Consider the following 12131-nt stretch of genomic DNA (forward strand, 5'->3'; position numbering starts at 1 on the left):
GTGTAAATGGCAAATTTTGTTGGTGCAGTTGTCTGTCGACTACATCTTCGTTCGTGTCTTAAAATGATAGAATGTCAAAGAGAGAGAAGCCCGAAGACTGATCAAGACTGAAGAACTGATGACAGCATTGTTGTGACTCGATGGTCGACTCCATCAACATCTGAGGGGGAGTCTGTTGGTGCACTACATCTGCTGATTACGTCTTGTATCGAGTCATTGTCTTAGATTGTTAGATCACGTTTAAGTCCAATTTCAGTTCTTTCGATTAATCGTCAGGGTTTGCTCGGTTTGAGTTATCTGATCCGATTTTTGATTTCGGATTTACGTACAGACCGATTTTTCCGGACATCACAGTTCCACTTATCTCTCACAGTGTTTGAAAAAACCGAGTTAAGAAATCATGGGTTTCAATGTGTTTAATATGACTCAAGAAAAAATGGATAAAATAAGGGAATTAGAGAGAGAATTTGATTCGTTTTCAATGTTTCCAGGAGAAAGTACAAAGAGTGTCATTAAGAGATACAAACATCTTGTTAGTTCAATGTCTGATTTAGATATTACAAAAGAACCAGAAGAGTGGGTTGAAAAATTTATCAGTGCTTTACCGAAAGAAGAATGGGAAGATTATGTCTTGAGCTTGAAAAGTTCTAGAGAATTTTCTCAACTGACAATTACTCCACTCATTAAAAGGATTGAAGAACAGATGGTGATCAAGGATGAGAAAAGGAAAGAAAAAGCTGTAAAAGTCAAAGAATCTGTAAAGAATGAATTGTCAAGGTCTGCATCAGTATGCTCAAATTGTCACAACTTCAAGACAGTCAATGACAAACTTGTGAAGAATACAGAAAGTTTAGCATTGGAGATAAAGAAGTTGAACAATGAGAAGAAAGCTGATGAAAAACAGATTCTAGACTTACAGGGTATTTGTGAGAAGTTGAAAGTCGAAAATGGCAAACTGTTGGGTAGTGTGAACAGTTTGACATTAGAGAACAAAGGTTTGAAAGAAAATGAAAAGGTCTTTGAAAGCAAACAGAAATCATCAGAAAATGAAGATTTCTGGATAAAATTGGAGAACAAAAATCTTAAAGCTAATGAAGTGAAACTTCAAGAACAGATAAATGTTTTGGAAAATGAAAAATCGGTTCTTGAAAACTTGAAAAATGAAAATGAAAATTCAATCAAGTCTCATCTTGAAAGAATATCTAAGCTTGAAGACGAAGCTAAGAGTTCAAGGATCAAGATTGATGAACTTGAAAAGAAATTGATCAGTTTTGCGACTAAATCTGACAAGTTGAATATTCCTTGTCCAAAACCGATCAATTCAGTTCCAATAAGTGACTGTGTCACAAACTTTGACTCTGTCAAAGTTGAAGATTGTGATGATGCATCCGATGATGAAAATGTTAAAAAAGAAAAACAAAAATTGTTTTTAAAAGAAAAATTTCAGAAAACTGTTTTGCAATCGACCGAAAAAGGTGAATGTTCTAAGCAAGAGCCTTTGAAGAAGAAAGCAGAACAGAAACAAAAAGATAATAAAAGTTCATCGGATCGATCATCCGATCAAATACAAAATTTACAAAAAATGAAAAATGAAAACTCAAAAAATGTTGGTAATAAGTGGTGCAGGTCAGACCACAGTGCTAAAGTGTCAAATCCAGCAAAGTTGAGGAAGGAATATCACCAGGCCAAACAGTGTTACGACTTGAGTGTTTGGTACAATGGTGATAACTGGTACGATAACAGAATGTGTTACAGCTGCGGCTATCATGGACACATTGCTGTTAATTGTCAGTACTGGAGATATGAGATCAGGAGGTGCTATAACTGCAACATCAAAGGTCATATTGCCCGAGATTGCCCGAGGAGATCAATGGGAAGATCAAGGGTTATGTCTCAGAAAGTGGCAAGAATTCCAGTCAAGGTCAAGCCCGAAGAACTAAAAGTTCGAGAACCAAAAGTTCAACAACCGAAAGTTCTAGAGACGAAAGTTAAACTTTCTCAGGGGCAGAAAGACCGACTGAGGAAGAAGAGAAAGAAAGCGAGAGAATATCTCGAGAAGATTTTGTCCTCGGGTTCACCGGACAAAAAGATTAAAAGTTCTGATGAATCAACTCCCTCAGCTGCAACAACAAGCAAAAAGAATTCATCAGATACAAATCTGAGGACAAAAGAGGAGAAGAAGAAGGAAAAGGTCGGCGATGAATCTGACAGATCAAAGTCGGACAAGCCACCTGCAGGCAATGATTCTGGTATGGTAAAACCAGAGGAGCCATTGGTTGAGGTTAAAGTTGAGAATTCTAGTTTAGCAATGGATGATGCAAATTTTCCACCATTGTTGAGCAAGAATTCAAAATCACCCAAGGTCAGTCAGGCTTGGGTGAAATTGTTTAAATAGAAAAACCTGACTTGCCGGAGATCCCAAGATGGTATCGTGGATCATGAATCGGCACATTTCTTGAGAAAATTCACTTTGGTGATTTTTCGATTTACATGTGGTAAATCAGGGACATTAATTTGTACTTGATTTTCTACTGATGGTTTATGATAAAACTGGAAATGATAAATCTTTGAAATGTTTGAAGAAAACAAGATGATGAGATAACCCCAAATCTACAAATGGTTTGAACACAAACTAATTTTTCCGGAAAAACCATTTTGATTGAAACAAACTTAAGTGTTTTGAAATCATTATGGGAAAATAGTTTGTTGTGAGGGGGAGTTCTGATTGTTTTTGCACGAGAATGGTGAATTGAGGTAATTCACATAATGTTGTCAAGTTTCTTGTATAGTTTGTTTTCAATTTTTTTTCAGAAAATCAAAATTGAAATATATTTTGATTTTAGGGGGAGAAATAAAATTTTGAAAAATTTAAAAAAATTGAAAAATGAAAATGAGTTTTGTTGCAAAAAGAGGAGATGATAGTACATCGGTGGACTATCACAGCATGCTAGAGATTTGTAAAGACAAAATTGTTTTTAAACAAGTCTTACTAATGATGTGTCAGTAGGCTTCACACAGTTAGTAAATTGTATTCGAGATATAAACATAAAATCAAAACTTACTTATTTTGTGGGGAACACTACTTGGATATATAGGTAATCCCTGAAATCTCGTTTGAAAGGTTTCTTATTCTGGAATACTAGGTTCTTGTACTCAATTGATGTCTGGGGTATTATTCCGGGACTTCTGCTGAACGGTGGTTCTGACCTAGTCCCTGGCTAATATTTTCTTCATATGCTTGAAACATAGCATAAAGCCCTCAGCTGATTAGACAATAAAATTGATGATCAGTTGTTGTAGCTGAAAAGATCCTCTAAAGGGGACCCACTGCTAAGTCGAAGCTGATATCTCTCTGCTGAACGGAAGTTCTGACCTGAGATCCCTCAGTTCTCGCATTTATCCCCTAATTTATATACAGATATCATTTGTAGTTATACTTACCTGTAAATCAGAATATTGGGATCTGGATACGGGTGTATATTCAAGAGGTGGGACACTCAAATAAGTTTAAGTGCTAATACATTAAATACGTATCTTGAATCAATTGAAAACTTGTGTAGAGGTTTAAGTGGACAACAATACTGACAATCAGAAGTAAATTTGTTTTTAACATTTGCTGATTAATCAAGATCAACGGTGTTGATGATATGTCTCAAAATCCGATATGATCCTCTTGCACAATCTCTCAAAAATAGTGTTCATTTCTTGTATTTTTGTTTGAATTTTGAAAACTACAAAAAGATTTTCGACAACAGAGTGTGATGAGCTGATTTTCAACATTTCATGTGCTGAACATGTTGAACTTGTGATTTGGGAAAAAGTGTGTGAAATTTTGAAGATTTGAAATGCAAATGTGGTTTATTTACTTGATGCTTAAGTTGAATATTAACCAACAATTTGATCTTCATAATTTTTCTTATATGATTTGCTGATTCATTAAGTTGAATTTCAAATTATATTGGTTTGTGATAGTGTGTTTGAGTTGTGCAGGTTTCTGATCCTGATTGCTACGGATAGCCAGGAGACACATCAGAACCAGAGGAGAGCTTAAACAGAGAAAGCCAGGAGTTGATTTCAATGGTGATAACGATTTCCAGACAGAGATCTCAGCATTATGTTAGAGGGAGTCTGATGAAAGTTAGAGCCAGAGAATGATCCAGGCATATGATTCCAGGAAGGAATTCCTGAAGAAGATATTATTCCAGGCTGAGTTCCTGAAGAAGGCCGAACAAGATTGAAGAGTTATGAATGTTTGAAGACTCTCACTAAAGATTCCGTCAACATCCAAGGGGGAGTTTGTTGGTGCAGTTGTCTGTCGACTACATCTTCGTTCGTGTCTTAAAATGATAGAATGTCAAAGAGAGAGAAGCCTGAAGACTGATCAAGACTGAAGAACTGATGACAGCATTGTTGTGACTCGATGGTCGACTCCATCAACATCTGATCTGTTGGTGCACTACATCTGTTGATTACGTCTTGTATCGAGTCATTGTCTTAGAATGTTAGATCAGGGCGCTTTTACGAGAAAACAGGAGAGTTTAGGCGTTTTAGTGTCCTGGACCGCTTATTCGGACATGCCGAATAAGTGGTCCACATCACAAAATCCTGGACCTCTTTTACGGACATCCTGGACCGCTTTTATGGACATGCCATATGAGAGGGCCAGGAATCCTATAAATACCGTATGAGAGGCCCCCAAATGTAACGAGAGTGGTAGAAATCGTGCCGAAGCTCTGCCGGTGCGAGATTTGAGCTGTAAACGTTTGAAATCAGTAAAACAAGTAGTTAAAGTGATTTGCCTGCTGTTTCTACCTTAGTTTCTTGTTATTCCGCACCTGAAACCAAGGAGAAAGCCTCTGAACGACTCGTTCGGGTCACCAAACGATCCTACAAATTTACACGTGTAAATTTTCTTTATTCACGAATTCACGTAAATTTAAACGTATAAACGGAATTTATAACATTGTATTCGAATAATAATGATAAGTGTAAAAAAATTTTTTGAATTTGAATTGTTTTTGACAAAGTTCTTGCGTTTTTTTGATTCGTTCTCACGGTTCTCGTGATATTTAGCGTTCTCATTTAAACTCTCCCCTATATATATATATATTAAATAACTAGAATGCTAAAAATTCTTTTCATAAAAATATCTGTTTGCGGCATTATAAGCCTCTAAAGTAAGAATAAGAGGTTCGTCGGTTTTGAAGTTAAATGGTTAACTATGGATTCAGGGAACGACAAACCAAACCGGTACGTGTCGACCGAACTAGACGTTTTGGTTTTGTCACAGTTCAATGTTGGTGTTTTAGTGGTTTAAATTGATTTTTTATTTCTTTTTCAAGATCATTAGTTTATAAGCATAAAACATATATAGAGAGATCAAAGAGACTTGTCAACGCTTGGAGAGATCTTCCTTCAAGTCCGCAAAATAAAACACCGTTAGCCTCGTCACGGAGGGCCCCAGAGGGAGGAACTGTGACCAAGCTCCGGCGTGAGACTAAGTAAACTTGCCGGAGACAAAAGGTAATTCCGGCGTGATGGTATTGCCAGAATATTTGGTGTGAATCCTAGGCTCTGAGTATTCAATACGATTGAGAGAATGTTCGGAGTTAATGTGCTTGCATGAGTAAATGTTGGGGTTATTTAATGCATACCTTAATGTAAGATGAGGATGGCTTATATATAGAAGAAACCACTTATCAACCGGGTGGAGATTACAAGGTGATCTAATGGTTCCCTGTCGGACAGAAGGGATCCTTGCAGCGCCCCTATACGTGTCCCTTTACTATCGAAGAGATGATCTCCGTTATTAATGAGCCATGTACTATCCTTGTACTTCTCTGGCGTCGATACTCTCTCTCTCTCTTCTAACAGATATTAAATGGCCTTGCAGGGGAGAAGACATGATGGACGTGCCTGTTCCCATCTGTATTTCATGTAGCTTATTAAAGAACGGTAATTGGGCCTGTTAAGGAGCCCAATTGGAGCGGTCCAGATAGAGAGCCCAATCAAGGGGCCCTCGTCGACATATATAGTTACATATTCCAACATCTATACAACCTAATAAAAGCGTTAATTAGGGGACACATGTCCCCCTCCTAGGACCTCTAAAGCTCATTTTCCCGCCAAAATATTCACTATCCTCATTTTCCTTGAATAACCCGACACGGGATCCAGCAAGTAATTCGAGTCCTCAATCTTCGGTCCATATTTAAGAGAAGAAACCGATCAACTTTCCCATTTACTATTCTTCTCTCATACTCTTTGTGATTTTAGGGTTTTTTTTCCTTTCTTTCGTTCGATTCTTCCTCAAATCTTCCAGGTAAGATTCCAAATCTCTAATAAGTCGCCTGGAAATCTTCAACAATAAGGTTAGATTACGATTTCTTTCTGTTAATCATGTTTATTTTCTCTATTATTCGAAAACCATTGAAGTTTGATTTTGATTGTTTTTGTATTTGTATTCGTTCATATCTAGGGTTCTGCATCTTGGATTAAACATACTGATTTAATCATTCCAATGTCAATCTTTGTCTCTTCCTCTGTCGCAGATTACAAAATGCTCTGCGGATTTCTTCCATAGAGGTAGCATCCCGATCTGTTTACTTTAACATCAATGTTTCCTATTGTTTCACTTTGATCTATATATCATATTGATTTTATAGTTTTCCTACGATTGTATTTATTATAAGTTAAAGGGTTATGATAAGATTTTAGGGTTTCTCAATAATCTCTTTTGATTCAGTTGCATTCATAATCTTAGGGTTATCATATAAATTGTTAAATTTTGATAAAGATGATAAAATCACATGGGGGGGGGGGGGGTTATCTGAAGGTAGTATTATGTGTGGCCATTGTTGATTGGGTGAGACTGGAATTAGTTTCCCCAGCGGCTAGGGTTCCACTGTGAACCCGACAACGTCGCTGAGTGGAGATAGTTGGTTCTGCGGCGGCTAGGGTTCCACATTAAGCGTTTGGAAATTAAAAAAAAAGTGAACCTCTTGCTCTTTGGGCTTGGGGTATAATTTCTTTCTTTCTACTTCTTTAAATATTTGTGACTTTTTTCTTAATTAGTTTGCTGGTTGATGCAGATATTGTGGTTGATAATTGAGCAATATGTATGAACCACGTGATGGATCTTTCCGAGTTCTAAATTTTCCTATTATTACTTTATCAGACTTTTGGTATAGTGAATATTGGTATAACTTAGTGATTCTCTATAGGTTAAATAAATTTAGGAGTTAGCTGCAACAACAGACACTCTGATTTTTATCTCTATTCACATCTAAACATTATATAATTTGAGTTTTCAAAAGGTATGCTCTAACCAGATGGACTTTTTCATGCAGGCAAATGATACATGTGCCTTTGATTTTGTCAAATGTAAATCAACGTTGGTTATCTTAAAGGTTGATGACAAACATTCATCCGGGTAGGTCCTATTTGTCCCAAAGGTTAGTTATCTCAAAGGTTGTTTCTTGAATTTACAAACTGCCTGCATGTCACCTTTTTGATGGTTTTGTTTGGTTGGTTTTGCATGAATTTTGGATGTTTCGTTTTTAGTTTGCAATCGTTTATAAAACATATATTATATTTTCATGGCTTTTCTTAGTGGTTGAATGTTATATGTTATTGATTTTATATATATATATATATATTTATATATGTGTGTGTTACTATATGCATTATAAAGAATGCGCATCAAGTTATATGAATAGTTATCATTGTTAAGTTGAAACAATGAATTTAATTGCCATTTATTTAGTTTAATTTTTTGTTATTGTAATTAATAATTTACTAATAATTTTCATTCTAAAATATTATCTATCCAGAATTTAAGTTTTTTAAATATGGTAAATATTATCTATCCAGAATTTAAGTTTTTTAAATATGGTAAATAGTTTCATTTATTATAATTTTGACATTTTAGTCAAACTTTTAACGGTTTTGACTAAACTTATAGTAAGGTTTTTTTTGTATGGAAACTCAAGTATTTTTGTTCGTTTCAAGTCGCCATTCTTCCATGTACTACACTAAATATTGTTATGGTAAATTTATAGTTATATTTTTCTTTACTTAACAAAATTTAGGTAAGTTTCTAAAATGAATTTCTTTCATTTCCATAACTTTTGCTAAATTTTCATTTTAAATTTATAAATACAGACATTATTTATACATAAAATCATTTTTGTTAAACTTTTATTGAGATTTCAATTAAATAAGAAATTATTTTCCTACAATATGTTTACCGTAATTAAAGCATGTTCCATTAATTTTGGAAATTATTTTAATTTGAATTTTAAATGTTCATGTTGATTCCATTAATTTTTATTTAGATAGCTAAATGACTTTCGTATAATATATTAATATATTTACTATGATCAACGAATTTTAATAAATTTTGAAAATAAATAGGAAATTTCAAAGATTGAATTAGATTAATTTTCACACATGGAATTCTTATACAATTAGAACTCCCTAACAAATTGTAAATCTTTATTTGCAGCAACAACAATAGCCGGTCGATCGAAATACAGGCTCAAAATGCTTGCGGTCCTCAATTTGGTGAGGAGTGCATAAGCCTTGGGTTAAGAGGCATAGCCTAGGTAGGTATTCTTTCATTATATATTTACTTTTGGTTAATCTTTTTCTGCAATAACTGGTCAAGCTAGACTCAAATACTATTTCAACTATGGTGTATACCAGTTAGGCGTTTGTAGGAAAATTTTCAAGCTCGAGTTTGATTCTTCATTATTTCCTAATTACTTTTTGTTATTTATAAAAATTTTTGTTTATTTGCATCAACCTTTCGGGGTCTCATTAAAGACTTACTCGAAAAATTACTCAACCAAAAGTAAGAGCTTTGAACTGAAGTTATAAGTGTCTTGACCCCAACAGCAAATGGGTGATAGGAACCGCTGGTAAAGGGGCAGCCGCAACCGGTACCGATTATGGCATCGGTGCAACAGGGTCATGTTGGAACTGCTCTTCAACAACACCCTATAAGGCCCGTGTAAGTGTTATGCATTAGGCTAAATTTAAAATATTGATTGAGCGTTTTTGATTTCTTACTTTGTGTAATAAGAGGTTAAAGGGCATTTGTTTGGATTGTAAATAACTAAACAAAAAAGGGTGTGATTTTGCGTCCTGTGTAAGGTTGCATGGCATTGTGGGATCAGTTGCCTTGCCTGTTTAAACTCCCAATCTTATTTTTAGATTGACCACCCTCTGGAGATGAAGCCAACATATATGAAGCAATGAGAAACCAACTTAGATCAGTTGTCAATGAAGTCATGATAAAATCATAGAGCTTAAACAGATCTAATATTATTTTCAAACTGTGATATTTAAGGTCTTATATCATGTAACCACTTTCGGCTCACTTAACTAATCCAGACAATGGAAGGAAAGCCTTCTGGGTTATCTTTCCATGATCAATTGTGTTAAAAAACAACTGATGCTACAACAAGAAAGAACTATACAACCAACTTAAATGAGGTAATAGCCTGCCTGGCTTTTATTACAACACTAATTAATAGTATTCATTTTAATCAGGTATCATTGTTGCAGTACTTGGCTTTGATAAACACGTAACAACTGTCATAGATTTATAAAGATGTGAGGCAAGTTTACTTATTTATAACCATGTAATGTTGCATTTATTCTCACGGTTGCATTTTATTTTTTATGTTTTTAATTTTTTATTTGCTAAACGGGTTGTCAGGTTGCCATGGATCACTTTAAGTAACTTCATGGCTGCATTTTTATCTCTTAAACGGGTTGTCAGGTTGGTGAAAGGTCTACTAATCTAAAACTTTATATTCTTCATCTGATTTGTTTTCTTATTAATTTATCGAATCTGAAACGGGGTGTTGTATTTTCCAGTCGAGCATCTAATTTTAGACTGTTAAAGTTTGATAACAAGGGTAAAGTTATCTAATTTGCTAAAAAAACCAAAAGGTGAATATTTTCATGCTATGGTGAGTATACATCACGTAAATAATTAACACTTATGATTTTAAAGTCATTTTGTTGACCGGGGTTGGTTCCGGTACACACCATATTTATCCTACAAACCGTAAGAACAGATCCTAGCACTTAAAAAAGTTAAATTAGCACATACCAAAACAATACATACATAAAAGTAGCACTTTTGAATTATATTAGCACATGAAAATTAATCAAGATAATTGATTTTAGCACATATTTGAATGATATTAGCACTTTTCTTAATCAGCACATTGAAAACAAAAGAAAGATGCAAATAAAGAATTAATTGCTTGTTAGCATATTTATAGGGAATTCAATATAATTAATATTATTTAGGATATTATTTTATCATTTCTCTATAATTGGTTGGATGTCACGTGACACTTTTTAAATGGTTCTTATAGTTTGTATGCAAAATGTGGTTTGTATTTGATCCTACTCCTTTGTTGACCTTTTGTTCTGTTTTTGCATATGGTTGATACAACTTTACTTGGCTTATCATAAAAAGAGGCTAAGCATTACCGTAGATTGCATCAACGGGTATATATGTGTTTTAAGAAAGATGTTTTGTTAAAGCTACTAAGGTGCTTTGGAATGACAAATTTTATCTTTTTTTATTGATAATACAAGGTATTACTTTTGTGACACTTACCATTCAACGTAATTCATCAAATGTAAGACTTATTATGTTTTGTGCATGTGGCCACCCAATCATTTTGTAATTTTAATTTGGTACTTACACTGTTCACCTCAAATTTCCAAAAACAGGTTAGGTGGTTTGAGCAAAGGGTTAAAATGGTATTTACAGGGCTTCCCTATGAATGTGTTCTCCATGTTGTAGCTAGGTAACATATATGCATCCATCTTCGTCTTTCTTCTCATTATATAAGCTTTGTTTGGTTGTGGTAGGAGTTTGTGTTTGTGATGTTATAGGATTAGGAGTTGTAGCCTTCTCAATTGTTCGTTGTCTTTTTGTTTTGTTCATTGTTTTCCATCCATTATTAGTCATTACTTTTGTTCGTGACCAAGGTTTATACTTTCTTGAATGGCTTATTTGAATTTATTTAATGTTTAATGTTTTCATTGTCATACTACCTCTGTGATTACAAAGACGCTTGATAACCAAGAGGGTATGTTCTTTTCATGTGTTCGATCTATCAACGGTTCTCAATAAACGTTTATATTTACATTGAATTCACAGTTAATTATATTTATTTCCATTGCATTCTAAATAAACGTTTTAACTTTTTTATCTTTATCTTAATTTTGTCTATAGTGTATTGAATTAAGTAATAATTTAAGACTGTATAGATTTCTAATCATTTGTTCTTAACCCCTTTGTTTATTATAGTGTGTGCAAGCATGTGAAATTTTGTTCATTTAATAGGAGTTATAATTTAGATTATTTGTTCTTAAAGTAATGTTTGCATTCACATCTAATTTAGCATCACTCTACATGCTATTTGTTTTCGTTGTACATGCTATGTGTTGTTTAATATGTTTGACATCCAGAAATGAATTTTCATGACTTGCATCGTGATTCTTGAGATTCTCATTAAGTAGTTGTTGATGCTTCTTATACTTTTGATACACAGAAGAAGCAATTTATCATGAATTCTTTGTGGTTTCATCAATGTATTCACTTACAATTTGCTATTTATAGGTTCAAGTTAGATAAGGAAAAGACACCAATTCAAGAATCTGAAGTTTGATATCCATAACAAGTATTTAGATACTTATAAGTATATTTTTTCATTACTCAAAGAAATTTTACAGATTTGTAAATTATATTAAGAATATTGTTATATTTCACGACGTATTATTTATTCTACCCCGTGAAGTTCGCGGGGTTTTAGCACTATTTTGGTTATAAACAACTTGGGCATGTTGATGGTAAACCTGAGAGTTCTATAATAATTTCGTTCGGATAATTTCGTTATGATCATCATATACGTATAATATTCTTTGTCAATACCTCTACATATTATTTAGTCAAACCCTCGGAGTTCTATAGTACGATACTTCGTTTTATTTTAATCTTCAACTTCATATTTCCATAATAAGTTCACGCGTACAGTTTCTTAATCAATAATGTATTTTTTTTTTTCTAAAAGTAACAAACATATCATTTTTCAATACCG

This window comes from Helianthus annuus, chromosome 15 (genome assembly GCF_002127325.2).
Source record: "Helianthus annuus cultivar XRQ/B chromosome 15, HanXRQr2.0-SUNRISE, whole genome shotgun sequence".
Classification (NCBI taxonomy): domain Eukaryota; kingdom Viridiplantae; phylum Streptophyta; class Magnoliopsida; order Asterales; family Asteraceae; genus Helianthus; species Helianthus annuus.